The following is a 27433-nucleotide window of genomic DNA, read 5'->3' as shown; positions in this document are numbered from 1 at the left end:
AATCCATCTGGACCTGGGAATTTTTTTTAGGGAGTTCTTTGATGGCTTGTTCAAGTTCTTTTTCTGAAATGGGGTTGTTTAGGTAATCTATTTCTTCCTCTGTTAGTCAAGGCAATTTATATTTTTGTAAATATTAATCCATATCATCTAGATTGACATATTTGTTGCTATATAATTAGGCATAATAGTTTTTAATGATTGCCTTAATTTCTTCTCATTAAAGGTGAGGTCTCCCTTTTCATCTTGGATGCTGTCAATTTGGTTTTCTTCTTTCCTTTTTTTAATTAGACTGACCAGTACTTTGTCTATTTTATTTGTTTTTACAAACTACCAGCTTCTAGTCTTATTTATTAAATCAATAGTTCTTTGACTTTCACTTTTATTAATTTCTTCTTTGATTTTTAGGATCTCTAATTTAGTCTTCATCTGAGAATTTTTAATTTGTTCACTTTCTAGTTTTTTAACTTGCATGCTCACTTCATTAACGCCTGCCCTCTCTAATTTATTAATATATGAACTCAAGGATATAAATTTCCCCCTGAGTACTGCTTTGGATGCATCCTATAGGTTTTGAAAGGATGTCTCATCATTGTTGTTTTCTTCAATGAAATTATTAATTGTTTCTATCATTTGTTCTTTGACTAACTGATTTTGGAGAATCATATTGTTTAATTTCAAAATTAATTTTTGATTTACCTCTCCATGTACCCTTACTAATTATTATTTTCATTCCATTGTGATTTGAAAAGTTTGCATTTTTTATTTCTGCTCTTTTGCTGTTTGCAATGTTTTTATGCCCTAATACATGGTCAATTTTTGTGAATGTACCATGTGCTGCTGAAAAGGTGTATTCTTTTTTGTCCCTATTTATTTTTCTCCACATATCTACTAACTCTAATTTTTCTAAGATTTCATTCACTTCTCTTGCCTTTTTCTGATTTATTTTTTGCTTTTATTTATCTAGTTTGGATAGAGGAAAGTTCAGGTCTCCAACTAGTATAGTTTTTCTATCTATTTCATCCTTGAGCTCCACTAGTTTCTCCTTTAGAAATATGGCTGCTATGCCATTTGGTACATACATGTTGAGTACTGATATTTTCTCATTGTCTATACAGCCTTTTATCAAGATGTAATTACCTTCCCTATCTCTTTTAACTAGATTTATTTTTACTTTGGCATTGTTAGATATCATGATTGCTACTCCTGCCTTCTTTTTATCAGTTTATGCCTAATAGATTTGGCTCCATGCTCTTACTTTCACCCTATGTGTATCTACCTTCCTCATGTGTGTTTCTTGTAGACAGGATATGGAAGGGTTTTGGATTCTAATCCACTCTGCTATTTGCTTGCGTTTTATGGGTGAGTTCACTCCATTCACATTCAGAGTTATGATTACCAGCTGTGTATTTCCCAGCATTTTGATTTCTACTCCTAGTCCAGCCTTTTCTTCTTTCTCTATTTCCTTCTACACAAATGTTTGTTTTTAATCAATCCCCCTAGTTCCCACCCTTATTTTACTTTACTTTCTACTCCCTCTCTTCTTATTCCCCCCTTATTTTTTTGCAGTCTTTTAAAGACTACCCCCCCACCCTTTCCCTCCTTTATACTGCTTCCCTCCCCACAAGTCCCATGTGTTACCATGCTACTCCCCTATAGGGAGTGAATGTATTCTCTGACCCAATGGATTGGATTGTTATTCCCTCTTTGGGTCAATTTCAATGCATGTAAGAGTTGAGTATTTCCTATCTCCAACCTCTTTACCCTTCCAGTGTATTGATGTTCTCCCCACTCCTGCCATGAACTTTTTTGTGACATATAAATTTACCCCCTTTTGTTTCTTTTCCCATTTCTTTTAGTATTAACCTCTTTTTTTAGCTCAAGTTGTGTATACACACATATGTATTTATGCGTATATATATATATATATATATATATATATATATATATACCTATTTATGTCTTGTTATTTCATCCTATACAGTTTGTCACTGTTCCCTCTGAGTGTAATTCTTCTAGCTTCCCAGGTGATAACAACAGTTTTTAAGAGTTCCCAATGACCTCTTTTCTTATAGGGATACATATCATTTTAACTTATTGAGTCTCTTTAAAAAATTTTTTTTGTGTGTTTTTCTTTTTCCCTTCTTTTTCAATTAACTTTTGATGATTCTCTTGAGTTCTGTGTTTGGGCACCAAATTTTCTGTTCAGGTCTGGTCTTTTCTTTACAAATTCTTGGAATTCTTCTATTTTGTTGAATGACCATACTTTCCCCTGTAAGAATATAGTCAGTTTTGTTGGGTAGTTGATTCTTGGTTGTAGACCTAGTTCCCTTGCTTTCTGGAATATCATATTCAATGCCTTTTGGTCCTTCAGTGTAGATGCAGTCAGATCCTGTGTTATCCTCACTGTGGTTCCATGGTATCTGAATGACTTCTACTTGCCAGCTTGTAATATTTTTTCTTTGGTTTGATAGTTCTTGAATTTGGCTATCTCATTCCTGGGTGTTGTCAGATGGGGATTAAGTACAGAAGGTGATCTGTGGATTCTTTCAATCTCCACTTTTCCCCCTTGTTCTAGAATATCGGGGCAGTTTTCTTGAATAATTTCCTGTAGTATTATGTCCAGGCTTTTTGTTTTGTCATGGTCTTCTGGTAGACCAATGATTCTTAAATTGTCCTCTATTTTGTGAATGAGATGCTTCATATTTTCCTCAATTTTTTCATTCTTTTGGTTTTGTTTTATAGTGTCTGCTCCCTTGTAAGGTCACTTAATTATAGTTGTTGTATTCTGGTTCTTAAAGACTGAATTTCATCCCTGGCTTTTTGGTCATCCTTCTCCTTCTGGTCTGATTTTCTTTGGAGGTCATCCTTTGTTCTCTTTAACTCATCTCTCATCTCCTTTGCCTCATCTTTCATCTCCTTTGCCTCATTTCCAAGCTGGTTTATTTTGGCTTTCAAATCATTATTTTCTGTTTCCAGATGACTTATCTTAGTTTTTAAGTTCTTTCCCCAATTATCTTCAGCCTCTCTTAATTGTGTTTGAATTGCATTTTGATTTCTTCCAAAGCCTCTATCCAATGTGGTGGGATTTCTGATTTATCGTTTGATGATCCCTCCTCCTCTGTTCCTTTTGCTCTTTGTTTGTTGCCTGTATAGAAGCTGTATTTTGTAATTTTTCTTCTTTTTCTGTTCTTTGCTTATATTTAACTGTTCTTTACTCCCCATATTTGTCTGTGCTCTTGCTCCTCTCATTTTTTTAGTTTTGGGGTTTTCTGTCAGTCTCCCCTCTTGGAGCTTTGACAGAAGATCTCTCTGTGCAGTCTGTGGGGGAGGGGTGTTGGAGCTTGGGCTTCCCTGATGTCTGAAGACTTTTTATGGGATTAAGTTCAGCTGGGTTGGGCTGGATGTACTCTGAGTTCAAAACCTCCTGGAAGGCTGGAGCAATATGGAGGGTCTCCACCTCTGTGACCAGGCTGCCCACTCTGCGCTCTCTGTCTAGCTCCTTCCCCACCACCTGTGTTCAATGCTCTGAGCCTGGTACAGCCCTGTTGGTAAGGTATACCCTCCAGACAAGCGCCTTTGCCCGCCCAGAGGTTCCCGCTACCTCTTGAGGCTTAGTGCTCTTGGTGGGGGAGGGCTCGGGGTTGTGGGACCTTCCTTCTGCCTTCCCCTTAAACATGAGTGTTCTTGAATTCCATTTTTTGGGGGGGCGTACCTTTTGGATTGAGTCTAGCAGGAGGGTTCCTTGGTTCTGTCTTGTTAGGTTTGATTTTCAGTCCCCTTGGAGCAGTTAGTTTGTAAGAAAGGTAAGGAAGGATATTCAGAGGTCTGAACTTTTGCTGTTTCTACTCCACCATCTTGACTGCGCCTCCTTATGTTTTTTTAAAATCTTTATTTAATAATTTTCCATAGTTATATTATTTATGTACTTTCCTTCCTCCTTCCCCCTCCCCTCTCCCAGAGCCAACAAACAATTCTACTGGGTTATACATGTATTATCAATCAATATCTATTTCCATGTTAACCATTTTTGTAATACTCTTTTAAAAACCAAAACCACACATCCAATACTTATATAAACAAGTGAAAAATCAAATGTTTTCCTTCCACATTTCTATTCCCACAGCTCTTTCTACCCATGAAGATAGCATTCCTTCTCATAAGTTCCTCAGGATTATCCTGGATCATTGCATTGCTATTAGTAGCAAAGTTGATCACATATGATCGTCCCACGATGTTTCAGTCTCTGTGTACACTGTTCTCCTGGTTCTGTTCATTTCACTCTACATCAGTTGGTGGAGGCCTTCCAGCTCTATTGGAAATCAAGCAGTTTATCATTCCTTATAGCACAATAGTATTCCATCACCATCATATACCACAATTTGTTCAGCCATTCTCTAATTGAGGGGCATCCCTTCATTTTCCAATTTTTTGCTCTCATAAAGAGTGCAGCTATGAATATTTTTGTACAAGTATTTTTCCTTATTATCTCCTTGGGGTAGAAACCTAGAAGTGGTATTGTTGGATCAAAGGGTATGCAGTCTTTTAAAGCAAATCCACATGTTAATCTTTGAGAATACAAAGACAAAAATGATCTGGTCCTATAAAGGGTGAATATTATGGTTGAGACTAAAAAAATCTAAATTTAAATGGTCGCCAAGGGAAATCCCAAATAATAAAATACCCAAGTCAGCTGCCAAATTTTTATGGTGATTTAATTACAACAGGAGGAAGAAAATAGTAGGGGGAAAGAGAGAGAGGGAGAGAAGGAAAGAGGGAGAGAAGGAAAGGAGTTTAAGTCAGAGCCACTCTGTCTCAGACTGAGCCAAAGCAGGCATTAAGACCTTGGAAAACCAAGGCAAAGAAAGGGGTTAGTCTTTATCACTCACGTGACTGGTCTGAAGGAAAGCTATCTGCAGGGTTCCTCCAAGCTCAAGCTCCAGGATAGAACTGAACTCTAGCCCTCTCCACAGGAAGTCATGAGAATTCCAGAGGCTGTTCTCTACCTTACTTCCTGCATCTCACATGTGCTAATGGTGGCTCAAACTTGACTTAGGACAGTCCAGAGGTCTGTCCTTTTTTTTTTTTTCACATGTCTGTTGAAGGCCATTTTCTCAGATAATTAAATCTTGAATTTAATGCAGACTTTCCTAATCTTGTTAAACTAAGAAGGGAGGAGAATGTAGTTTCCAAGAACTGATTTTGTCATTCCAAGTATCTCTATTGTTATTGATCAGGAAATAGCTAAATCAGATATTCTAAAGAATGGTCTGATTAGGGTGGAATAGTTTTGAAATTCACAGTCCTTGAATGCAAGATATTTAAATTCTACTGGAGAGAAACAGTATGTATATAGATGACAAGACTACGAATTGCTAACATTTTTTTATATAGTACTTTACAGTCTATAAAATGTTTTATTAATAGTATTTAATTTTATCTTCAGAAAAACTCTGGGATGTAGATTCTATTATTATCTCCATTTTATAACTGATAAAACTGAGGTGAACAGATGTTGAGTGACTCGTTTAGAAACACACAACTACTGAATTTAAAGCATGATTTGAACTCGGTATACAAAGTAGTTTGAATAGGAGTGAGAATGAAATAATGAGTACAGGAGGGATCAAATGGTAGTGTTGGATAGAATGATGGACCTGGAATCAAGAAGATCTGAGTTCAAATCTGAATTCAGACAATTAATAGTTTTGTGATCCCAATCTAGTCAATTAACAGCTGTTTGCTTCAGTTTTCCCACATATAAAATAGAGTTAATAAAAGCTCTTATTTTCCATAGTTGTTGCAAGGATCAATTCAAATATTTATAAAGTGCTCTGCAAACCTTTAAGTGCTACTGATGATGATGATTACAATGACAAACTACTGTATGAGATAGCAATTGAATTTTTGTTCCTATTTTTTTCTGAGAACCAGTGACATCACAGGATGATGACTTTTGAATTAATTGAAGTGAGGCAGAGTTGAACAGTGTTGTCAGCTTCACTCTCTCTTCCAGTCACTGAAGTGGTAAGACAAAAGTCAGGATGACTGGTGATGGTCCAAGATGGAGCAAAGGATTTCTTTGATTACTGACCAAGCTCTAAAAGCTCCACAGTATTTCAAGCTGCTTTCATGACGGCTGGAACAAATTGCTCTCATTGGCCCATTCTGCTGGAAATAGTGGAGGGAGGGGAAATAGCCTGAAATGATAATTTGCAAGTAGGTCAGGTTGTCTTGACTGTAGCATGAGTCAAAAGAAGTAAAGAGAAATAAGTCTAAACAAAACAAAGAAAAATTAATTGGGGTAGGATTGAAGGTTTTAAAATACCAAATGGACCAATTTATATCTTATTCAAGAGGCAATTTGGAGTCACTTAAACTTCTCAAGCATGAGTGGCATCTTTAGACCTGTGCTTTGGGCAGATTAAAGAAACCATGTAGCAGTCCAGAAAGTTCATGCTCACCTGCAAAAGAGTGTTGGATGAGTGAGTGGAGATGAGACCGGTTTAAGAGACATTGTAGAAGAAGACTTGACAGGACTTGACCTTCTTTTCTATGACGAGCAAAAGTGAAGAGTAGAGCATGATTCAGGCTGAGTCATTATGACTGTCATTCCCTAGATTAAGTTACCAAATGCAAAACACTCACCAAAATGAGAATACCCAGTACCCACCAAAGCAAAGAAGGGCTGGAAGCAAAAGACAACACTAGTTTAGAGAATTACTTTCTTTGGAAAACTGTAAGGAACAATAATGGAAAGTTATAAATATTATCTTTTTACAAAACAGCAAATACTTGTTGCAGAGAAAATGAATCTGTGGAAAGTCTAATGGGAAAGCCAACTAAACTAGGCAACATCAAGGATTTGTAGAAAAAATCAGAAAGACAAGAGATAAAACATTGAACAAATCTGGAGTTTCTAGAAAGAATTGTTCTCATCAGCAAAAATCAGGGGACATTATATTTAGATTTTTTAAAAAATCTTTATCAAATATACATAAAAGACAATCAAGGAGACAGAAATATGACTGAGCCAGAATAAGTACATACCAAAGAAATCTGTGATATAAGTGCATTTTAAAATCACTAAACTGTTGATTCTGATCACCAAAAGCAGAGGAATTTGAGAAGAAATGAGATAAAATGCTCTCTTGGATTCACTTAAAAACCAATTCCATTGATATAAATTTTATACTTTTCTATGTTTAATTGCTTGACAGTTCAAATACTAATACTATCTGTACTCTTAATTCTTTATAAGTATTGATACTGAATTTCATTTAAAAATCAGGAGTATACGTCTATAAAAATGCTACTGCCTAGTAGAAATGTTCCTATTGCTTTTATATTTAAACAAAAACTACTTGCCTTTTACAAAAGCACTATGTATTACATCTTCTTAGGGTAAGCATGTCTGTACAAAAAATCCATGACTAGCTGAGGTTCTTTTCAACTTCTCTGAGAAAATTTGTCTTGTCCTAGTGGGACAGTTTGCAACTCCATTATTTTCCTTTGCAGTGGCAAGGGTCCAAGAGGAAATGGTATTCTTCTTTTATAAGGAACCAGAAGAAATTTGTGTCCACTTCCCTAGGCAAATATCTATATTTCAGAGTTCCTAGAGAATTTTATTTATTTTTTCCCTCATGGTTTTATTTTTTCAATTAATTAATTAAGTCAATTTAGAACATTATTTCATGGTTACAAGAATCATATTCCTTCCCTTCCTTCCCTCCCCCCACCATTCCCGCAGCCAATGTGCAATTCCACTACGTATTACATGTGTCCTTGATCAGGACCTATTTCCATGATGTTGGTGTTTGCATTAGGATGTTCATTTAGAGTCTACACCCCAACCGTATCCCTTTGACCCATGTATTCAAGCAGTTGTTTTTCTTCTGTGTTTCTACTCCCATAGTTTTTTCTCTGAATGTGGATAGTGTTTTTTCTCATAGATCCCTCCAAGTTGTTCAGGATCACTGCATTGCCACTAATGGAGAAGTCCATGACATTTGATTGTACCACGGTGTATCAGTCTCTGTGTACAATGTTTTCCTGGTTCTGCTCCTCTCACTCTGCATCACTTCCTGGAGGTTGTTCCAGACTCCATGGAACTCCTCCACTTTATTATTCCCTTGAGCACAATAGTATTCCATCCCCAACAGATACCACAATGTGTTCGGCCATTCCCCAATTGAAGGGTATCCCCTCATTTTCCAATTTTTTTGCACCACAACCACAAAGAGCACAACTATGGATATTCTTGTACAAGTCTTTTCCTAGAGAATTTTAGTATTCCCTGTGTAGAAAGAGTCAATTTCTGTCCAGACCGTATTTGGATGGGCTTATGCGTCACAGTTTCCATATAGAATGGTTTTCTTGCCTGAGAGAGGAGTGACGTCTAGATGACTTGGGTCCCATATTCATTTTGGGACAACCCCATGCAGTTTGGAAAACTTGGTAAATGTGGAAGAGGTTTCTTTCTGAGAGGGGATATCAGTTTTCTTTGTCTTTTCTTTTTCTCTTATTTGAGGACTTGAGACAAACTTTGTAAGGTACCTATTAAGGTTAATCAAGCAGAAACATTTGGTAAATTTTGAGAAATGTCTGTTTCATTCAATTTACAAAACTTTGTACTTGGGGATAATGTTGATTTTTATACGTGGAGGCGTGTATAAGATCATGCAACAGTTACTGTTTGGAGACTTTTTCTTGTATGTTAGTGGGAAAGAAAGTAAACAAGCATTGCATGTGCCTCTCCAGAATCCCTAGGGAACAGTTCTGAATTGGAAACAAAGAGTGCATTCAAAATATACCACCTACCTACTTTCCAGAGATGGAAAGATGTTGAAATAGGGGTAATAGGAGCCCCCAAAGTCGAAGCACCTACATGGGAAATGTCAAGGACTTGCTTCTAAGAGAAGATATTCTGCTTTCCTCCTCCATGTGGGTGGGAACGGTTTCTTTCTAGTGGCTCCATAGTAGGAATATATATAGTAGGAATTCATATGGTAGGAATAGATTGTGCCATTCAGGCTATTAGACTGGGGCAATATTCTACCCTCTTTTTTTTTTCATGGAGGGGGTACCTGTTTACTTGAGGCTTTAATACCATGCACTGACTTGGATATGAAGAGAAAGGCTACATTACAGGACTTTTTGTCCCCTGAAACAGGCTTTAGGTTTTAATCTTGCTCCTCAAGCTCAAGCCACAGTGGCTGTGGAAGAAATGTTCAGGCTGAATGTTATTGCCAGCTCTTAAGAGAAGAATAGAGAAGCCATGCTACTGAGATGTCAGCCTGGAGTGAATTTGGACTTAAAACTTATTGAGACTGTACTCTATAACTGTATAGATTCTAATTGCCCTCACATCTTCCCCTGTCACTTTCTAGAGACTGATTTAGTGTAATAGAGTGGTGAGGCACTGCCTCCCTGCCCTGCCCAAGTACTGATATAGAAAACACATTGGTATGTTCTTGTTATAACTTTGAAGTAAATGTGCCCTTATAAAAGCTAGTCTAGGTAATTAAATGGAATTATCCTGCGAGGATCCCTTAGAATTGGGACAAAACAATTGGAGAAGGTTTGAACTAATGGCAGAGAGTGGACATCCCTAAACTCCCTTGAAGGTATGGGAAAAACTAATGCAATGAAGATGAGACTCTCTACTCACTTCCTGACAGATAAGAAAGAGACATTTTTGAACACAGTTAATTAATAAGGAAATTTGATTTATCAGATCAATATTTCTGGGGCAGTATATAACATTCTTTGTTCTGCTTATTTTTCTTTTCATAATTTCATGTATGTTGTCCCAAAATTAACCTTTTTGTCACAGAGTTAAATAGTAGTGTTTCATTACAATCAAATTCCACAACTTGTTTAGCCATTCCCCAAATGATGGACATCCTTTTGTGTTTCGTGGATAGAATGATGATTTGGAGTCAGGAATAAATGATATAAAATTCCACCTTATATTCTTATTTAGTCATTTCAATTATATCCAAATTTTTGTGACTCCATTTGAGATTTTCTTGGCTAAGATACTGGAGTGATTTGCCATTTCCTTCTCTAGCTCATTTTATAGAGAAGGAAACTGAGGCAAACAGGATTAAGTGACTTGCCCAGAATCACATGGCTAGTAAATTTCTGGTTTGAGGCTCCAGTACTCCATCAACTGTGCAACTTATCTGCATTCTTCAGGTACTTGGTTTGATCAAGCTCCATCAGAGAACTCATGTTGATTTATGATGAGTACTCTATAACTTCATGATTCCTCTGAAAATACACCATAAACCTGCCCGAATTATTACAAAATATCTGAGAACCTCAGTTTTTAAACCCCAAATTTCTCTAGTTTTCATATATAGATGACTAGGTGGAGAAAAATTGCAAAGAAAAACTGAGTCCAGGAGTTGAGCTCATTGTCTCCGCTCAATAGTAATCCTGGGACTTTCATATGCCTATGAGGAAGAACAAAGTCTAAAAAAAGACTTTGCCCCATAGTGGTATATATAAGTACAGAATACACTCAGAAGCCGAATTAAAGTGAATTAGTATGAGGGGAGAAAGATGCAATTCAGCATTTTGATTTATTTCTGGTAATCTAGCTTCTGTTTGCAAAAGTATTGGAGAGTTAGTGTAATTAGATTTGGAAGTACATTGTGATCAGAGGATTTAGGGCAGGAAGAGGCAGTAGAAATTATTCAATCAAGCTTTAAGACTTTAAGGTATTTTATAGAGCAATCTAGTTTGACACTCATTTTACAGATGAGGAAACTGAGGAGGAAAAAAGTACATTGCTTACAATCAATAAGATAGCAGGTAGTAAATAGCAGACTCATATTTTAAACCTAACTCTTCAGATCACTAATCCAGCATTTTTCCTACTATACAACACTGTTACTAGATAGGAAGTTCTTTGATGGTAGTTGTATTTTTTACCCAAATTTGATATCCTGTAGCACATTGCAACAACATTGCTAATGCTGTCATCATTCAGTCATTTTCAGTCATGTCTAACTCTTCTTGACCCCTCTTGAGGTTATCACAGCAAAGTTACTGGAATAGTTTGTGATTTCCTTCTCCAGTTCATTTTATAGATGGAGAAACTGAGGCAAATAAGATTAAGTGAATTGCCCAGTGTCGCAAATGTCTGAGGCCATATTTGAACTCAGGAAGATGGCATCTTCTTGACTTTAGGTCTGATACTCTATTCACTGGGCCATCTTACTGCCCCACTTTCATATATTTGATTTTTAATACTTTTTCATTTGATTTCAATTGAATTGAATTCTAGTGGTTAGAGGTGCATCCCAAGGAATTAAGATTCTCTTATAATTTCCTTCTCTCTCCCCCCTTCCCATCATAGAACTATATATAGTATTTCCTTTTAGACCACCTTTTTTTGAGAAAGGACAAATAAAATTTCTCAGAGATATTTCCCTACTGGGCATTATGGAGGTGTTAATTTCATGATCTACACCATTAGTTAGAGCTGCTAGATGGCACAGTGGATAGAGAAGTGGGCCAGGAGTCAAGAAGATCTGATTAAATTAGACCTCAGATCTAGACCTAGCTCTGTCACTCTGGGCAAGCCATTTAACTCTTTTGTCTCAGTTTCTTCATCTGTAAATAAGTTGGAGAAGAAAATGGCAAACTGGTCCAGTATCTTTGTCAAGAAAACCCCAAAAGGGGTCATGAAGAAACAGACATAGCCGGAAGCCAACTAAGCAGATCATCATTAGTTATTTAAATTATGATCTAAAGTATATTCCTGAACACATTTTGCCCACTATTATTTAGTATAATTATCACTGACACATTTAGATCTTGATAGCGATTATTAACTTAAAATCTTATAAAGACACTCGATGGGACAGCTAAGATGGCTCAGTGGATAGAGATCCAGGCTTAGATACTCAAGATCTTGGGTTCAAATATGACCTCAGATAATTCTTAGCTGTGAGACCCTGAGCAAATCACTTAACTCCAACTGTCTAGTCCTTAATGCTCTTCTGCCTTAGAATCAATACTTAGTGTTGATTCTAAGACAAAGGTAAGGGTTAAAAAAAAAAAAACAAACAAGCTGTATGTGAGAAGTTCGACAGGTAATATTTTTATTATTTTTTTAGAGATGAAAACACTGACTCTCAGAGAGGTTAACTCACTTGTTTATTGGTTACATTGTCAGGAAGTATCAGAAATTGGACCCAATTAAAATTGGGTCTTCCTAGCTCGTTGGGGCAGGCATAGCTAAGTGACAGTGCTGAATCAGGGAGACCGCCGTTCAATTATGACCTCAGACAATAATTGTATAACTCTGTCTCATTTCCTTTGTCTGTATAATAGGGATAAGAAAAGCACCCATTTTCCAGCCTTATTGTGAGGAGCAAATAAGATAACATATGTTAAACTCTAAGAAAACTTGAAAGTGTGTAAGCTAGCTATCATTATTACAGGTGATTCAATGGATAAAGTGCCTACAGTCAGGAAGACTCATCTTTCTGAGTTCAAATCTGGTCTCAGACACTTACTGGCTGTGTGACCCAGTTTAAACCCTGTTTGCCTCAGTTTCCTCACTTGTAAAAAGAACTGGAGAAGGGAATGACAAATCACTCCAGTATCTTCTGAGAAAACCTCAAATGGGGTCAGGAAGAGCTGGACATGACTGAACAGCAACAACAACAAAATTAGCATTTTTGTTGGCCCCTTGTCCAGGACTCTAAGCCAATCCTTCTCATCATGGAGTGCTAATGATTGAATTGGGACAGCTAGATGGTGCAGTAGATGCAGCACCAGACCTGGAGTCAAGAAGACCTTAGCTCAAATCCAGACATTAATTAGCTGTGTGACTTCATGCAAGTCATTTCACTCTGTTTGCCTCAGTTTCCTCATCTATAAAATGAGCTAGAGAAGGAAAAGGCAAACCATTCCAGTATCTCTGCCATGAAATCCCCTAAAGGGGACCCAACTGAAAATGTTGAAATGACCCAAAACAAATGATTAAGGGTTATCTTAATGGGATAAAGAAACGGATTCATCCCTGCAGAATAGTTTTGTCTTATTTCTTTGGGGTTCATTATTTTTCAGACCTTCTGAAGCTTTTTGATTGGTGTTAGTGTTGTTAAGAAAAGGAGATCTGGAGACTGTGTGAGGTTCTTAAGGAGAAACTAAAGAAAGAACTCATCTTTCTGAGTTCAAATCTGATCTCAGATACTTACTGGCTGTGTGACCCAGTTTAAACCCTATTTGCCTCAGTTTCCTCACTTGTAAAAAGAACTGGAGAGGGAATGACAATTCTTAAGGAGAAACTAAAAGTTCCGAGCCTGTAAACATACATCAGAAGACTAAAGGACTGTCTTGCTACCAGTACAAAACCCCCTCGCTATTTGCTACACATACCTAAAGGCTATCTCTGCCTCTCACGGAGAGAATTGAGAAGATTTTCCAGTCTAAGCAGAGTCAAGGGAAGTTTGAAAGGCTTCCATGTTCCCTCCACTCAGAAGTGGGCGTTCGATGCAGGCTGGACTGCCAGACTGTTGGTTTTTTGAGAGCCTCTAATTTGGATATTATATAATTGCGAGCTCCTTGTAACCAGGGCTGAGAACTGGAATGAGACAGTGTAGTTGCCCAAGTGGGATCTTTTTCTCCTTCCTTTTCAATAATTTACCAAGTCAGAGAAATGTTTTCATCCTTTTAGACATCTTAATATTGCAATGACATGGACATTTGGCTTCCCCGACAACCCTAAATAAGTTCAACTCGCCAATAAAACGTAACTTGCGACAGGAGCGTGGATTTTATTATTGCGGCAGCAGCAGGCTTTTCTGACACAAATCTGAGTCTAACATATGGTCCCAGCCTTAGGCCAGGGTGTTCCATTTGAATTATTCCAGGCTTCTCTTTAGAAAGCCGTGCTCCAAAACATGAATCCAATTACCAACTGCAGTCAGGCAATTGAAAGGCTGCTGGAGAAATAGTCTAATAGAAGGGGAGGGGAAAGGGCTATGATTTGTGTGGTAATCAGCCAGAGGAGGTCAATTGTAATAGAAAAGGTTGCTTTGGAAGACAAAGCTGATGCTCGATGCCTTCTCCTCAGTTGAGGGATGCTATCAATAGCTCTGCTGTTTTCATTACCCAAAATGTCACTTACTGACAAGATGAGGATAGCCAGGGAGAGAAGGGTTTTGATGGATCAGGTGATTAAAGCCTAGATGGTCGTGAGCAATTAACAAGGAACAAACCCATTGACTTGTGGGAGAGGTAGAAACTGGGAGAGAAATGATGCTTATGCAGATGACGGTCTCTAGAGAGCAGCCTTGAGTGATGACAGCCAACGAGCTTTAATATTTGTATCACAACTACTGGAAAACCCTGAATAGGAATGCTGTGTCAATGGATTGAGAAAGAAGATGCTTTCTTCTCATGTTCTAAATTACTGAATTCTTTCTACCATAGAGACAAAAGGAAGAGAAATGAATGCTTACTGATCATCCTTTGTATTATTATTTAAAAAAAAACCCACTGAGATTCCTCAAACTGGGATAAAAATAGAAGCGTCACTGTATTGACAGTAGAATGCATTCACTCTGAGAAGGCTTTTCCTCCATGATCACCCTGTATAGAACTATTCACACAGCAGGGTGTTTTTCTTATGAATTAGCATGAAAGCAGCACATCAGATTTTTCATGCAGTTTGATTAACAATCTAAAAGTGCCTTTGCCATAAATATCATATTTGGCTTTTTAGAACAAGGGAAACCTGGGCACCAAAAGACCGGTCATTTGGGATGTCAATAATGGAACCAGGAGGCCTAATTCCAATGGTTAGATCTAACCACTAAACTACATTTTTGCCTTTTTTAAGTTTGCCCTCAAAGACCTCAATTTGACGTCTTGCCAGATGAAGATTAGTGGTCTTTGTGTACATGCATATATATACACATATATATGCACATCCATAAACACACACAAATACACATATACACACATACAAAATATATGTACACACGTATATAAATGTGTGCATGTTTATATCTATTATATATGTAGTCAGATCAACTAATTGATAGTGATTAAGGAAATTCTCAGTTTTCTGTTTAATGTTAATTTGTAATTAAACAAAAGGATTTGTTTCAGAAATGAATTGATCTACAGTAACTTTAATATTTGTATATTTGTTTAAAGACTAACCTTCAATCCTTCTCCACCCTCTCTGCCCTCTAATGCATGAATCCTGTAACTTTTTATTTTGTATTAGATGTTACAAAATTAAAGAATTCTAAAACCACGATCCCTTGAACAGTCATCTACAAGCCCCATTCTCCATCCTCCATCTTCCATCCTAGGAGGTAGCCAGAATACTTAAAAACGTACCATACTTAGTCTTTATTGTAAAGAAAACTCCCAACCTTTTCCTGACACTCTAAAAGGAAATTGCCATGCAGAAAGTATTATAGATTTTTTCACTGGAAAGGAGCTATGAATCCGAATAGATGCCCTTGTGTACAAGCCCAGGTCTGCTAAAACTCCAGTGGTACGTCAGAAGGTATTATCCAATTAATAAAAGAGAGGCTCTTACTGTAGCCCTTTTGCTACTTGACCATAATATTATAAATAAACTGTGCCTGCTGTAGTAACCCTCACTCTGAGAAACAGCCATCTGCTTACCATATTTGATTGCTGTTCTTTTTACAAGTGCAGCCCTGCTTCCAGCACTCACAAGTGATTAGCTGGAGCACATGGAGTCTAATGCTGGTCCTCACTCCCTGGATAATTAGGAGAGAAAGGGATCACCATAGTGTCAAAAAGTATAGCTATGCCTTGTTAGCAGTACCATTTTATATCAAGTTTCAAGCATAGCCAGTGATGCCAATTTGTTCCAAGAAGAAGGAGAAATATCTTTTGGTCAGATGTCATAAAGGGAAAAATGCATTTCTTTCTGCTATAAGCTTCACTGGAGTTTTCTCTCTAAAGGGAAGGACTTGGGGAGGAGACTTCTTGGGAGACAGAACATTTCCTGGAAAGAAAAGGGGAACTTGTTAATTGCCTTTTGTCACATACCTCACTCAACAATTTCTTTTTCCAGTAGTCACATCTGTCTTTCATTGGTTATTTGGCGAGCCCTGCCATTGGCTCTATGGCAACATTTGCTTTTTAAGCATCAGGCTACTGCAGAATGATGGTGGTAGTGGTGTTGGTGGTGATGGTGGTGTCTGGAATGCATTGCCTTCCTTAAGCAATTTTATTTCCTGTTATAAATTTTTAAATAAGCTCTTATTCAACTTTTAAAATAGAGTATTCAGCAGCCTTTTATGTTCAAAGGAACCATTTTTAAAATGACTGAGTTAAACAGACATGCTTCCCATCCCTTCTTTCCAGCATGCCACACACAGACTACTTAAACTATGACAAGGTAGAAGAATACAACTGAGTTCCTTTTCTTTATCTTTTCTTTTTAAATTCTAAACATAACAAGCATCAATAAAACGAACATTTCTTTATTCAGTGAAAAGAAAGAGTATTCATATAATACCGTGAATCTTTATTATATATAATTTTGAAGTATATATTAAATTTAACAAGATATTTTCAACACTTACCTACTTTTCTGTGCCCCCTTTAAAAATATAACTTGTAGACTTTGGCTTTACCTATTTATTCTTTATATTTATCATTTATTCTTTTCTGCCTCACATTGATTTCTCATATAATTCACTTGGAAGAATATAGGGATCTGAAATCATAGAATTAATTCAAAATCGTTTATTAAACCCTTCTATGCGCTATTCACTGAGCTAAGAATCAGGGCTAAAATATTTATTTATTTATTTTTGCCATTTCCTTCTTTTTTTTTTAAACCCTTACCTTCCGTCTTGGAGTCAATACTGTGTATTGGCTCCAAGGCAGAAGAGTGGTAAGGGTAGGCAATGGGGGTCAAGTGACTTGCCCAGGGTCACACAGCTGGGAAGTGTCTGAGGCCAGATTTGAACCTAGGACCTCCCATCTCTAGGGCTAGCTCTCAATTCACTGAGCTACCCAGCTGCCCCCTCCTTCTTTTTTTTTTTTTTTTTTAAATTGAAATGATCATTTTCTGACTTTTTGTGATCCATTCTCTCTCTCTCTATCCCATCCCATCTCCCTCCCCAAGGTGTCAGCTATTAGGGTGTACATGTGTTATAATGCAATTTCCATGTTCATCATGTTGTGAAAGAAGACACTTACACTATCACTTACACTAGCGAGAAATTCATGGAGGCAATATAGTGAAAAATGGTATCTTTCAATCAGCATTCAGACTGTCAGTTCCTTCTATGGCAGTGGGCAGCCTTTTCTGTTAGGAGTCCATTAAAGTTTTCCAGGGAAATTTTTTGAAAAAGGAGATAATCTCTGCTCTTAAGAAACTCCTATTCTAATGAGAAGAAACAACAGATTAAGTTCAGTTAACAGACAGATGAAAAGACGTGGTTTCAGCCCAGGGGTCCAGTGGAAGGGCCAGTGATTGCAAAGCCCAGAGATCCTTAGTGACATTGTGGTTAAGATGGCAATATTAGATAGAGAAAAGACAAATGCTAGGAAGACATGGCAAGGCAGATGGGAAGATCTTGAGGTCTTTTATCCCTCCAGGAGTACATTTATTTGTTGACTCATCCAAATCCTCTGAGTGGTCATCAGTCAGGGCAAAGGTAAAAGAATAGAATCCCCAAAGACTGGTGGCCAGACTATTAGGAATGGAAATAATGAGTTATAATAACTTATATTTAGTTAAATAGTTTTTTACACTTTCAAAGTGCTTTCCTCACAACCGTTAGGTAGGTAGTGCAAAAGGATCATTCTCGTTTTATAGATGAAGAAACTGAGGCTCTCTAAGGGGTTTAGTGACATGCATCAGCAGGCTAGTAAATGTTTAAGAATTGGCACTCCAAAATAGGTCTAAATGACATGGTTTTCAGCCAAATATGCATTTTCATTTACTCTATCACTTTCATAAGTTTAAACAATCAATAAAACACTGTCAAGTCCTGATGTAGAATGTTTGTCAAATTCAGAGGTATAAAACGTTCACATTAAAAATTTAACAAACGGGGGCAAGCTAGTAGTCTAGTGGATACAGTTAGCCCTGGAGATGGGAGGTCCAAGATTCAAATCTGCCTTCAGACTTCAATCTGCTTGGGGACTGTGGGCAAGTCACTTAATCCTAATTGCTTAACCCTTCTTGGAACTCTTCTGCCTTGGAAATGATGCTTAATATCAATTCTAAGACAAAAGTTACAAAGAAAGAAAGAAAGTTAACAGGGCTCTACTGAGTCATTTGAGCTAGCTGTAACATATTCCTGGTCAGTTTCCTGACTCCACATCCAACATACTGTCCATTATTAGGAGAATTTCCACACCAAGAGCTCTTATCAGTATATCTGACACGCCACTCACAGTTTTGGTAAGCCAGTATTTCTAAGAGGAACACACCACACATGCCAAACAAATACAGCAACAACCTTTTTGAGAATCTATAGACAATTAAATGAATAAACAAGAGATGCACCCTTTTCAGAGAAATAGTAAGACGGTGTTATGTTCCTTCTAGCTTAATTTCCCATGTAAGTAATCACCAAAAAGAACACAGCACAGAAGTTTCTCAGCCTTTTATCAAGATTGTAGGAAAAAGGAAGTAAGCCAAGAAACATTTTCCTTTAGGATCGCATGCAAGGATAACCTGTAGCTCATTCAAATCATTACTGACTAGTATCACTTTAAGATAATGGAAGGAAAACAAGTTCTTTAGGCAAAACTTTCAGAGAATCAAGTAACCAATTAATAATAAGTCTAGTCTGCCGTAACAAGAAGGTTGGCTGGGTGGCACAGTGGATAGAGTGATAAGCCTGGGGTTAAGGGGACTCCTCTTCCTCAGTTCAAATCTGACCTCAGACACTTATTAGCTGTGTGACCCTGGGCAACTCACTGAATTCTGTTCATTTCCGTTTCCTCATCTGTAAAATGAGCTGGAGAAAGAAATGGCTAGACATTCCATTATCTTTCTCAAGAAAACCTCAAATGGAGTCACAAAGAGTTGGATGCCACTGAAACAACTCAGCAACAACAAAATGATGGAGAGCCAAATGGTGAGGAATGTTTTCCAAGAGTATTTCCTAGCATTCTCTACGTCAGCAGACACGTTTTTTCTTAGGAGGAATGGTTTGGGCAATTTGAAATGGGCATCCAAAATAATTTATTAATGGCCTGACCACCTTAATTTCTACTTTCAGGAGATGTTCTTTCCAATTTAAAACAGCAAGAAAAGTCAAGGCATGCACCTGAATAGCTTTCTACCGATTTCGTGTTTCTGAGATGTTTATCCTCTCCTAAAGAAGGTTTCGTGACTTCACAGTCACACTTCTTCATCTCACTTTGTTTTTTTCTCATTTTTAATTTTGATAGTCAAGTGAAGTTCACAAAAGTCCAGGAAGGAACCCAATTTAATGAACAGCTAACTAAAGATTTTTTTTAATGTTTTTCTTATCAACTGTCTAGAAACAAATCCTTTAAGGAAAGGCCCCTAAATCTGCTAAATTTTAAACTATGAACCCAAAAGGAAGACAAAATTAAATCCTTTGTATTGATTACACACCTCAGGGGAAGAACTAACAGGATTAAACCTCTGAAATGGAGAGTTTAGGTCTGAAACAGGGAAGTTGCCATTAGAATGTTCATTTAAGGAAATAAGGAGTCAGAGGGCAAACCTGCAGGGATATGGAGGCTAAATCTTCAAATAGTGGTGCAGGAGGAGCACACAAGCCCACGGGCTAGCCAATAGTAATATCAGGTGTGTCAATAGTGCTTAAAACATTTTCCAATTGCTATAGAAAAAGAATTCCAAGAGGCACTACTAAAAAGCAAACAAACAAGCTGTAAAACACAACCTTTGAAAGTTTCTGAAATTATCAACAATTACAAAGGCACTAAGACACCGATGGGTTCTCTTCCCTTCTTCCCTTCTTTTAAAAAAGCCACAAACATTTATTATTTAATAACTAATACTAGCTGGCATTTATATGGTTTTACCTAGTTTGATGTAAATCTTTTAATAATATTAACTTATTTGATCCTCACAACAGTCCCTTTTATCATCCTCATTTTGTAGACGAGGAAACCAAGGCAGAAACAGCTTCAGTGACTTGCCCAGATGTACACAGCTAATAAATCTCTGTGGCTAAATTTAAACCGAGGTGTTCCTGATTCTAGAGCCAAACACAACCTAGCTCCCTCTCACTCATTTAATGAGACCCATCATGATGGCTTACAGTATGCTAAAGACCTGCATTATACAAAGAACATGAGTTATTCTAAAGCACAAGATGAAATCTCTGCCTCCCCCAAACCCTGAAATTTTACTGGCAACAGGAGATGCTGCTGTTGCTGCTACTGCTGCTCCTATTCATATGGGATTCATATCAAAATTAAAAACTTTTCAGTGCTTCCCATATATCATCTCATTTGATCTTCACAGAAGTGCCTGAGGCCAAATTTGAACCCAGAGCCTCCTGTGTCTAGGCCTGGCTCTCAATCCACTGAGCTACCCAGCTGCCCCCCAGAAGAAACATAAAAGGGTCAATTTTTAAGTGGGAAGTTACACAAATATTAATTCTTTCCAGTACTGTGATTCTTCTTATTTTTATAAAAATAGTTTATTTCAAATTGTCAGGGATTTCAAGGAAAAGAATGAAAAAAGGAGAAATAGGGGAGGACATTGCAAGATATCAAACTGTTTTGTAAAACAGTCATCTTCAAAATTATTTACTAAAGTTTAAAAAAAAACACACACGAAGATCAAGTGAAACACATTAAACAAATAAGACCAAGGGGCAAAATAGCCCAGTAGTTTGGATTTATAAAACCAAGAACACAGGGACTCCTTTTTCAATAAGAATCTACTAGGAAAACTAGAAAGTAGAAAGTTGACTTAGACTAGCATTTTCTAGCATGTGACACAAGCTCCAAGTGGAAAACCAACATAAATAGAAATAGTCAATTTACTACTACTACTACTGCTGCTGCTGCTACTACTATTGCTGCTGCTGCTGCTGCTGCTACTACTACTGCTGCTGCTGCTGCTACTACTACTGCGGCTGCTGCTGCTATTACTACTGCTGTTGCTGCTGCTGCTGCTACTGTTGCTGCTGCTGCTACTACTACTACTACTGCAGCTGCTGCTGCTGCTACTACTGCAGCAGCTGCTGCTATTACTACTGCTGTTGCTGCTGCTACTACTACTACTAAAAATAATAAAAAAAGAAATTGGAGAGAGAAATTATAGCTATTTTCATAACTATTTCATAGTTATTTCATAACTTTTTATGATGAGAATCTCTAATTAAAAAATGGTTGAATGATTGTAAAAGACAATTTGCTCTATGTAAATTTTTTAAGACCGTACCTTCTTTCCTAGAGTCAATACTGTGTATTGGTTCCTAGGCAGAAGAGTGCTAAAGTTTAGGCAATGGGGGTTAAGTGACTAGCCCAGGGTCACACAGCTGGGAAGTATCTGAGGCCAGATTTGAATGCAGGAGCTCCCATCTCTAGCCCTGGTTCTTACTCAGCTTCCACTGAGTTGCCTCTGAAGTATGTAAAATGTTAAAAGCTTTTAGAGAGGGAAAAATCTATTATGTTGCCATAATTAGCTTGAAAAATAAGGGAAGTCATTAACTGAGGGGAAATATTAGCATCAAATATCTCTGATAAAAGATTGGCATAGAGGAATGTTTTCACATCTATTCTGTTACTGCATAATATATATGTGTGCATATATGTTTATATGCATAGAAGTATATATATATATATATATAATAGCCAGCATGTGTATAGTGTTTTAAGGTTTGCAACATATTTTAAAAATATTATCTCAAAATGTGATCCTTATGGAGGTTCTGATAATAAAAGTCTTCATAACACTTTTTATAAGTAGCTATTTAGGAAATAACTGAACCCATTATGGAATAGGACTGTGATGAAATATGACTATTGTAATATTTGCCTTTGCTTCATGCCCAGATCACTCATGATGGAGGCAGCCCATGGGAGACCCCTGGGATCTGATTCTAGAAGATGACATTGGATCTATAATGCTGTTGGGGAGATCCTCTTTCCATTGGCCAGAACTGGCTGCATCTTTAAGTCTCCCCAACTGAAGCAATAATGCTCTCTTGTTTCATGGAGCCCCCAGAGATGAAAAGCTTCTTCACCCTGCGGAGGGGCTCTCTGCAGTGAACAGGGCAGAGAAGAAGTATTTCAGGTCCTGAAAAATGGATTTGGGTTTGGGTTTTGTTATTTTTCCAGCGAGCCTTCCAGGGAAGCTCTGAAAAGCTGGGATCTTGATAGGCATGTCCAGATGGGGTTTGGACTTTGAGCTTTGGTGGGTCTAATGCTAAGTCAGAATGGAGCCAAATGTGAGCTGAATGTCCTTCTTGCCCCAGAGATGGAGGGAATCCAGGCTAGATGGCATTTCTGTTATGCTGAGGGAAATGACTGATTTTTTTCTTTAGTTACCTTTAAAATAAATATTCCTTCTTCCAAGTCAATGTGACCCCAGAGTGGTTATTTGAATCCTAAAACAAGTAGAGGGAATGCAACTGGGGAGGACCCGAGTCAAAGGCAGAGGCTGCTCTCCAATCTCTTAAATACTGACAAATCCTGAGAGAGGGCTGAAATGTAACACAGCTGACACTGAAGCAATGAAGGCCAGAGTAATGATTGTTACCCAGTAAGGTGAGGTTGTTGGACTAGATGACACCTAATGTCCTTCCTACTTACTAATCCAGGATTCCATGATTGTATCATTCATCCTTACTGTAAGAAATAACAAATAAAAACAATGAAAAGATGAAAACTATTATAAGCTAGAAAACGGTGATTAAAATAATGCCAATGGAAACATTAAGAAATCTAATAGCAGATTAAATTCAATGGAACAGACTTTTCCCTCATTAGATGACAGTGCTTTGCAAACATTAAAATGCTATATAAATACTCACTGTTATGAGAGACTAGGAAGTTTGATGGTACAGTGGATCAAGTACCAAGACAGGAGCTAGGAATCCTCAACTTCCCAGTCTCAATTCTACCCTCAAATACTTACTTACTAAGCTGTATGACCCTGGGCAAGTCATTGAAGTTTAAAGGCAAGTCACCTGTTTGCCTCAATTTCCTCTTCTATAAAATGAACTGGAGAAAAATAACAAATCACTTCAGAATCTTTATCAAGAAAACCAGAAATGGAATTATGATGAGTTGGAAATGACTGAACAATAACAATAATTTCAAAAGACATGGTAATGAAGTTGTATATGCATTCAGTCAGTTACTATGTGTGTGTGTGTGTGTTTTATAAAGTAGGATTCTGTTGTTGGACAGGGGGAAAACAGGGAAGGGATTATTGTGTAAAGTCCGAAATATTTGAAAGAAACATTAGAACAAAAAAACAGACATTTGAAAATGAATAATAGTTAATTTTCATCCAACCCCAAGTTTGAAATGACACAAATTACAATGTTTTTGGATTCACTTTTCTAGATCTGTTTTCCACTTTCTGCAAGGAGTGTGTAGATGCTAGTGAGTCGAAGCAAAGTTCTTTTCTGTTTCTGCATTTTTTCCGTATGTCCAATACTCCCTTCTTCTCTTGATTCAGTTTGATTGATTCTTTCTTCACAGGTCATCTAGGACCAGACATGAATGGGTGGTGGTGTTTGTTCAGTTGCTGCACATTAGATCATCAGTGGCTAAAAAAGATCTGAACAAATAGGAATGCTTATACTACATTATATTACCATTTAGTAGTGGGAAATTGAAGCCTAGAGATTATTTTTAAGCCGATCTCTGAAACCTTCTTGTTATAAAGGCTCTGAAATTGACCTTTGATCAAGATGGATTAAAAGGATTTTTACCTTGTTACTAATTAAATAAACAGCCCTATTGGTATTCTTCTTCTTCTTCATAGCCATTTTATGACATCAGCTCTCTTCTGTCCCTAAGAACAAAGGGAATCAGGTTCCTATTTTTTCAGGAACAGTATATTTTGCATATGAAGTTCCTGACACTCAGCCATCTAATGTTCAGCTGCTTGTTGGGATTAATACAGCAGTGTATCGGATGTCAAAGGCTTTTTCATTGATGTTCATTGAGGGTAACATAGACAGTTTTTATTAAAAACAAAGCTCTCTTGGATTCTGTTGATTATCATCAAGAAAAACAATTCAATATCGCCATTAAGGGTCTTCGTGGAGCAAGAGTAGTAACTCAAAACATTAGATCACTTCAGTCCTCAGTTGCATGACTGTAGACCAGGAAAAAGCTTGGTAGATTCAACATGCTAAAAAATAATCCCAAGCCGCGATTGGTGGCTGAACCATTTTTTTTGTTTTTGTTTTACTTTACATATCTGCTACAAGCCAGCTATTTCTTTTGTTGAATTATTAAGATCAGGTCTGTGTAAATATATTCACTCACTGAATGCAAGAAGGTGATTAACATAATGAGCCTGAAAATGGTATCATTTCCAAAAGGGAATTCTGTTTCTCAAGGGTACTGATTTCTTCTCCTACATATATATTTTTAAGTTTCCAATAGAAAAACATTCATTTTTTTTTCCTCCGGAAATTCTTAATGACATTTTTGCTAGGCTAAGCAGTTTCTGCCTCTCCATTAAAAAAAAAAAAGCCCTAATAATTTTCTTTGTTATATCATGGAGAGAGTATAACCATAGCAACCAGCTTCTGTAGTGGAAACTGTTATTTCTATGTGACTCTCCTGTCTTGAATGCATAAGCAGAGGAAAGAGAAAAAATAGAATAAAGGAAAAAAAGTTCTTTTTATATGTTTTTTTCTTTCCAAATAGCCTCCTTCCTTCTCTTCATTGTTTACACAAATAACTTTTGTTGAGTAACCGTTATTAAAGCTGAATAAATTCAAATAGGACAACTTGAAAATGTGGACTTTGTTGTGATTTGAAACTATCAATTTTCTGAAATAACTAAGGTAGTGTTATCTGCACTGAAGAATGAATGAAGGAGTCAACTGATCTGGTTTTCTTGAGATACTCTCAGTTTTTGACTGCCTCTACTAGTTGGGCAGCTGTTTAGTGTCTTCTCCAGAGAAACTCCAAGACTCAAAAGATAGCTCTAGTCATAAGACCATGACATTTTCAGACTTAATTTTCATAGAACATTCAAGGGATCCGACAGTGTTTCTCTATCTCGCCTTTTCTATTTCTTAGCATCATGTGCTATAAATATCATAGCTTCAGAGTTCATTTGGGAGAATGAAGTATAGGTTTCTCCTGGGTTTGCTTACCCTCTCTCCTAAAGTTTCTGTCCCAAGCCTCAATGTGACTCTTTGACAAACAGGGAACTAGCAATGATCCACTTTTCCTGCTGACATTTTCCTCAAGTTTTCATTGGGGAAACAACATGACATGGTGGAGAGCACATTCCTCTTTGAACAAAATAAGCTTATTTTGGGTCCCAGTTCTGTTCATGAATAGCTACCACTATACTAGCTGCCTAACCTCCCCATGTCTTAGTTACCTCATTTATAAAATGGAGGTAATTTTACTTTCCTTACAGAGATCATAAGGTTGTAAGGAATGTCCCAATTCTATAAATGCAAAATATCATCACATGTCTGAAAATAGGGTCACTTTGCCCAAAGGTCATTCTTTCCTGCTGTTTTCTTTTCCCCAGTCAAGTGTTTTGATTCTTTTTGTTTAGCAATAAAGGATGTCAGTAAGTTACCTGATGTTATCTCATGATGTCATGTAGTTTTACAAATTCAGAAACTGTCACCATGAATAGAACACAAAAAGCATGCATTCTTGGAGGATTTTTTCAGGTCTTCAGAACAATCTGTTTCCTTCAACAAGCAAGGGAGGGAAATATTAAATAAAAATATGAATTCTGCTGACCTTCTTGCCTCAGCAGAATATGTGTTCTTGATCCTTCTTGCATTCTACAAGTGTGATAAGGCTGTGTAGGGCAAGTACATCTCTGCTGGAGACATAGCTATGCTGTTTCAGATGCTGACTGGTGAAATGTTGGGATGTTGGAATGAATCAAAACAAGGCAGTAGTAAGTGGGAGAAAATGTCAATAAATCAGAGAAAAGATATTAAGACACTATTTTATCTTCATAAGGCTAGACATACTAGAAGAAGAGTGAAAATATTTCATCTCAATACTTTCTTGAGTTTATCCCTGAATCAGATTATTGTTGTGAGGTTTGTGGTTGCTGTTGTTGTTTTGCCATTGTTGCTGTTGTGTAAAGTATTTTCAGTCATAAGAAAGTGCACTTGTCTGCTCAGTAGTACACTTCAGTACAAAGCTCTCTTGACCTCTAGTAGGACAGTGTGAATTGTGGACTCCCCTTGAAAAATCTATTACCATTTTGTCTAAAGCACATTAAAAATTGAGCCCATGTAGGAGTTCAGTCCTTGCCATTAATAATAGCTTGATTAATGTGAAATAAGTTGGTGGTCTCCAGCAAATCTGGCACATAAACAGGTGTCCAGGCTTTCATAAATACTGTAAGAATTGTCAATTTAGTTAGCACCTTCAGAAAGAGATCAGGAACTGAAAGGAAATGAATTTTATCCTTTCTTCCCTGTAGAAACTGAAAATAATTGAACCTCCTTACTGATGTCTCATTGAACTTCTCTGTCTCTATCTTTGCCATTAACTCACACAAGATTGTACAAATCTTACTTAAGAGGGAAACAACTGATTAGTATAGATTAAAGACTTATATGAGAAAATATTTAGGAAACAAAAAAGATGGACTATGAAGATCCAAATGAATCAAACTTTTGTTATATTTCAGTAAATTCTACTTTTCAAGTGCTTTGAAGACTCAGAAGCTCTTCATATTTTGAATTTTTGAATGACCACGTGGATTGAGCGAGCCCAAAAAAGCCTCTCACATACAAGTATCTTCCCAAAGGTCTTGGAATAGTCACCATGAAGGGAACAATGCAAGGTCAATCAAGGAGTTAAGAGAATTATTGTTGGAAAGTGTAAATTCATAATGGACCCCGTTGATACCTTTGGATGATTTTTTTGAGGACTATTGAAAAGCTTATAAATTTGGGTAGAGAAAGTAAATGATGAAAGTATGCTCTATGTGAGATTTATCAAGACACAGATAATTATGGAAAAAAGAGCGTATGTTCTGCTGCCTTCAAAAACATTACAAATTTCAAATAGGAGTACTTTTGGTGTTGTTTAATATGAAGAACCAATCCATGAGGAAACCCTCTTTCAATATCTTTGCCTTTTTCCATTTCTGACTTCTGGGAACTGATTTTTTATTTGAACAGTTCAGATTGAAGCTGTTGTCTAGGTTCTAAGTGCCTTCATATTCTCTTCATCCCTTTTCATGATTTAATGTTTATATGACCTT

The 27433-nt window shown here is 37.1% G+C and overlaps 1 long non-coding RNA gene across 1 annotated transcript in view; it reads left to right on the top strand.

Moving 5' to 3' along the window:
• Positions 1–22652, top strand: part of LOC107649760 (uncharacterized) — a 37795-nt gene extending 15143 nt beyond the window's left edge. The window contains exon 3 of the long non-coding RNA XR_001623969.2: positions 22042–22652. This is a non-coding gene — a long non-coding RNA (uncharacterized LOC107649760). The remainder of the gene's footprint in view (positions 1–22041) is intronic.
• Positions 22653–27433: the final 4781 nt, after the last annotated feature.

This window comes from Monodelphis domestica, chromosome 8, assembly GCF_027887165.1.
Source record: "Monodelphis domestica isolate mMonDom1 chromosome 8, mMonDom1.pri, whole genome shotgun sequence".
NCBI lineage: Eukaryota > Metazoa > Chordata > Mammalia > Didelphimorphia > Didelphidae > Monodelphis > Monodelphis domestica.
The sequence above is the reverse complement of the archived record's forward strand: the minus strand, read 5'-3'. Positions and strand labels throughout refer to the sequence as shown.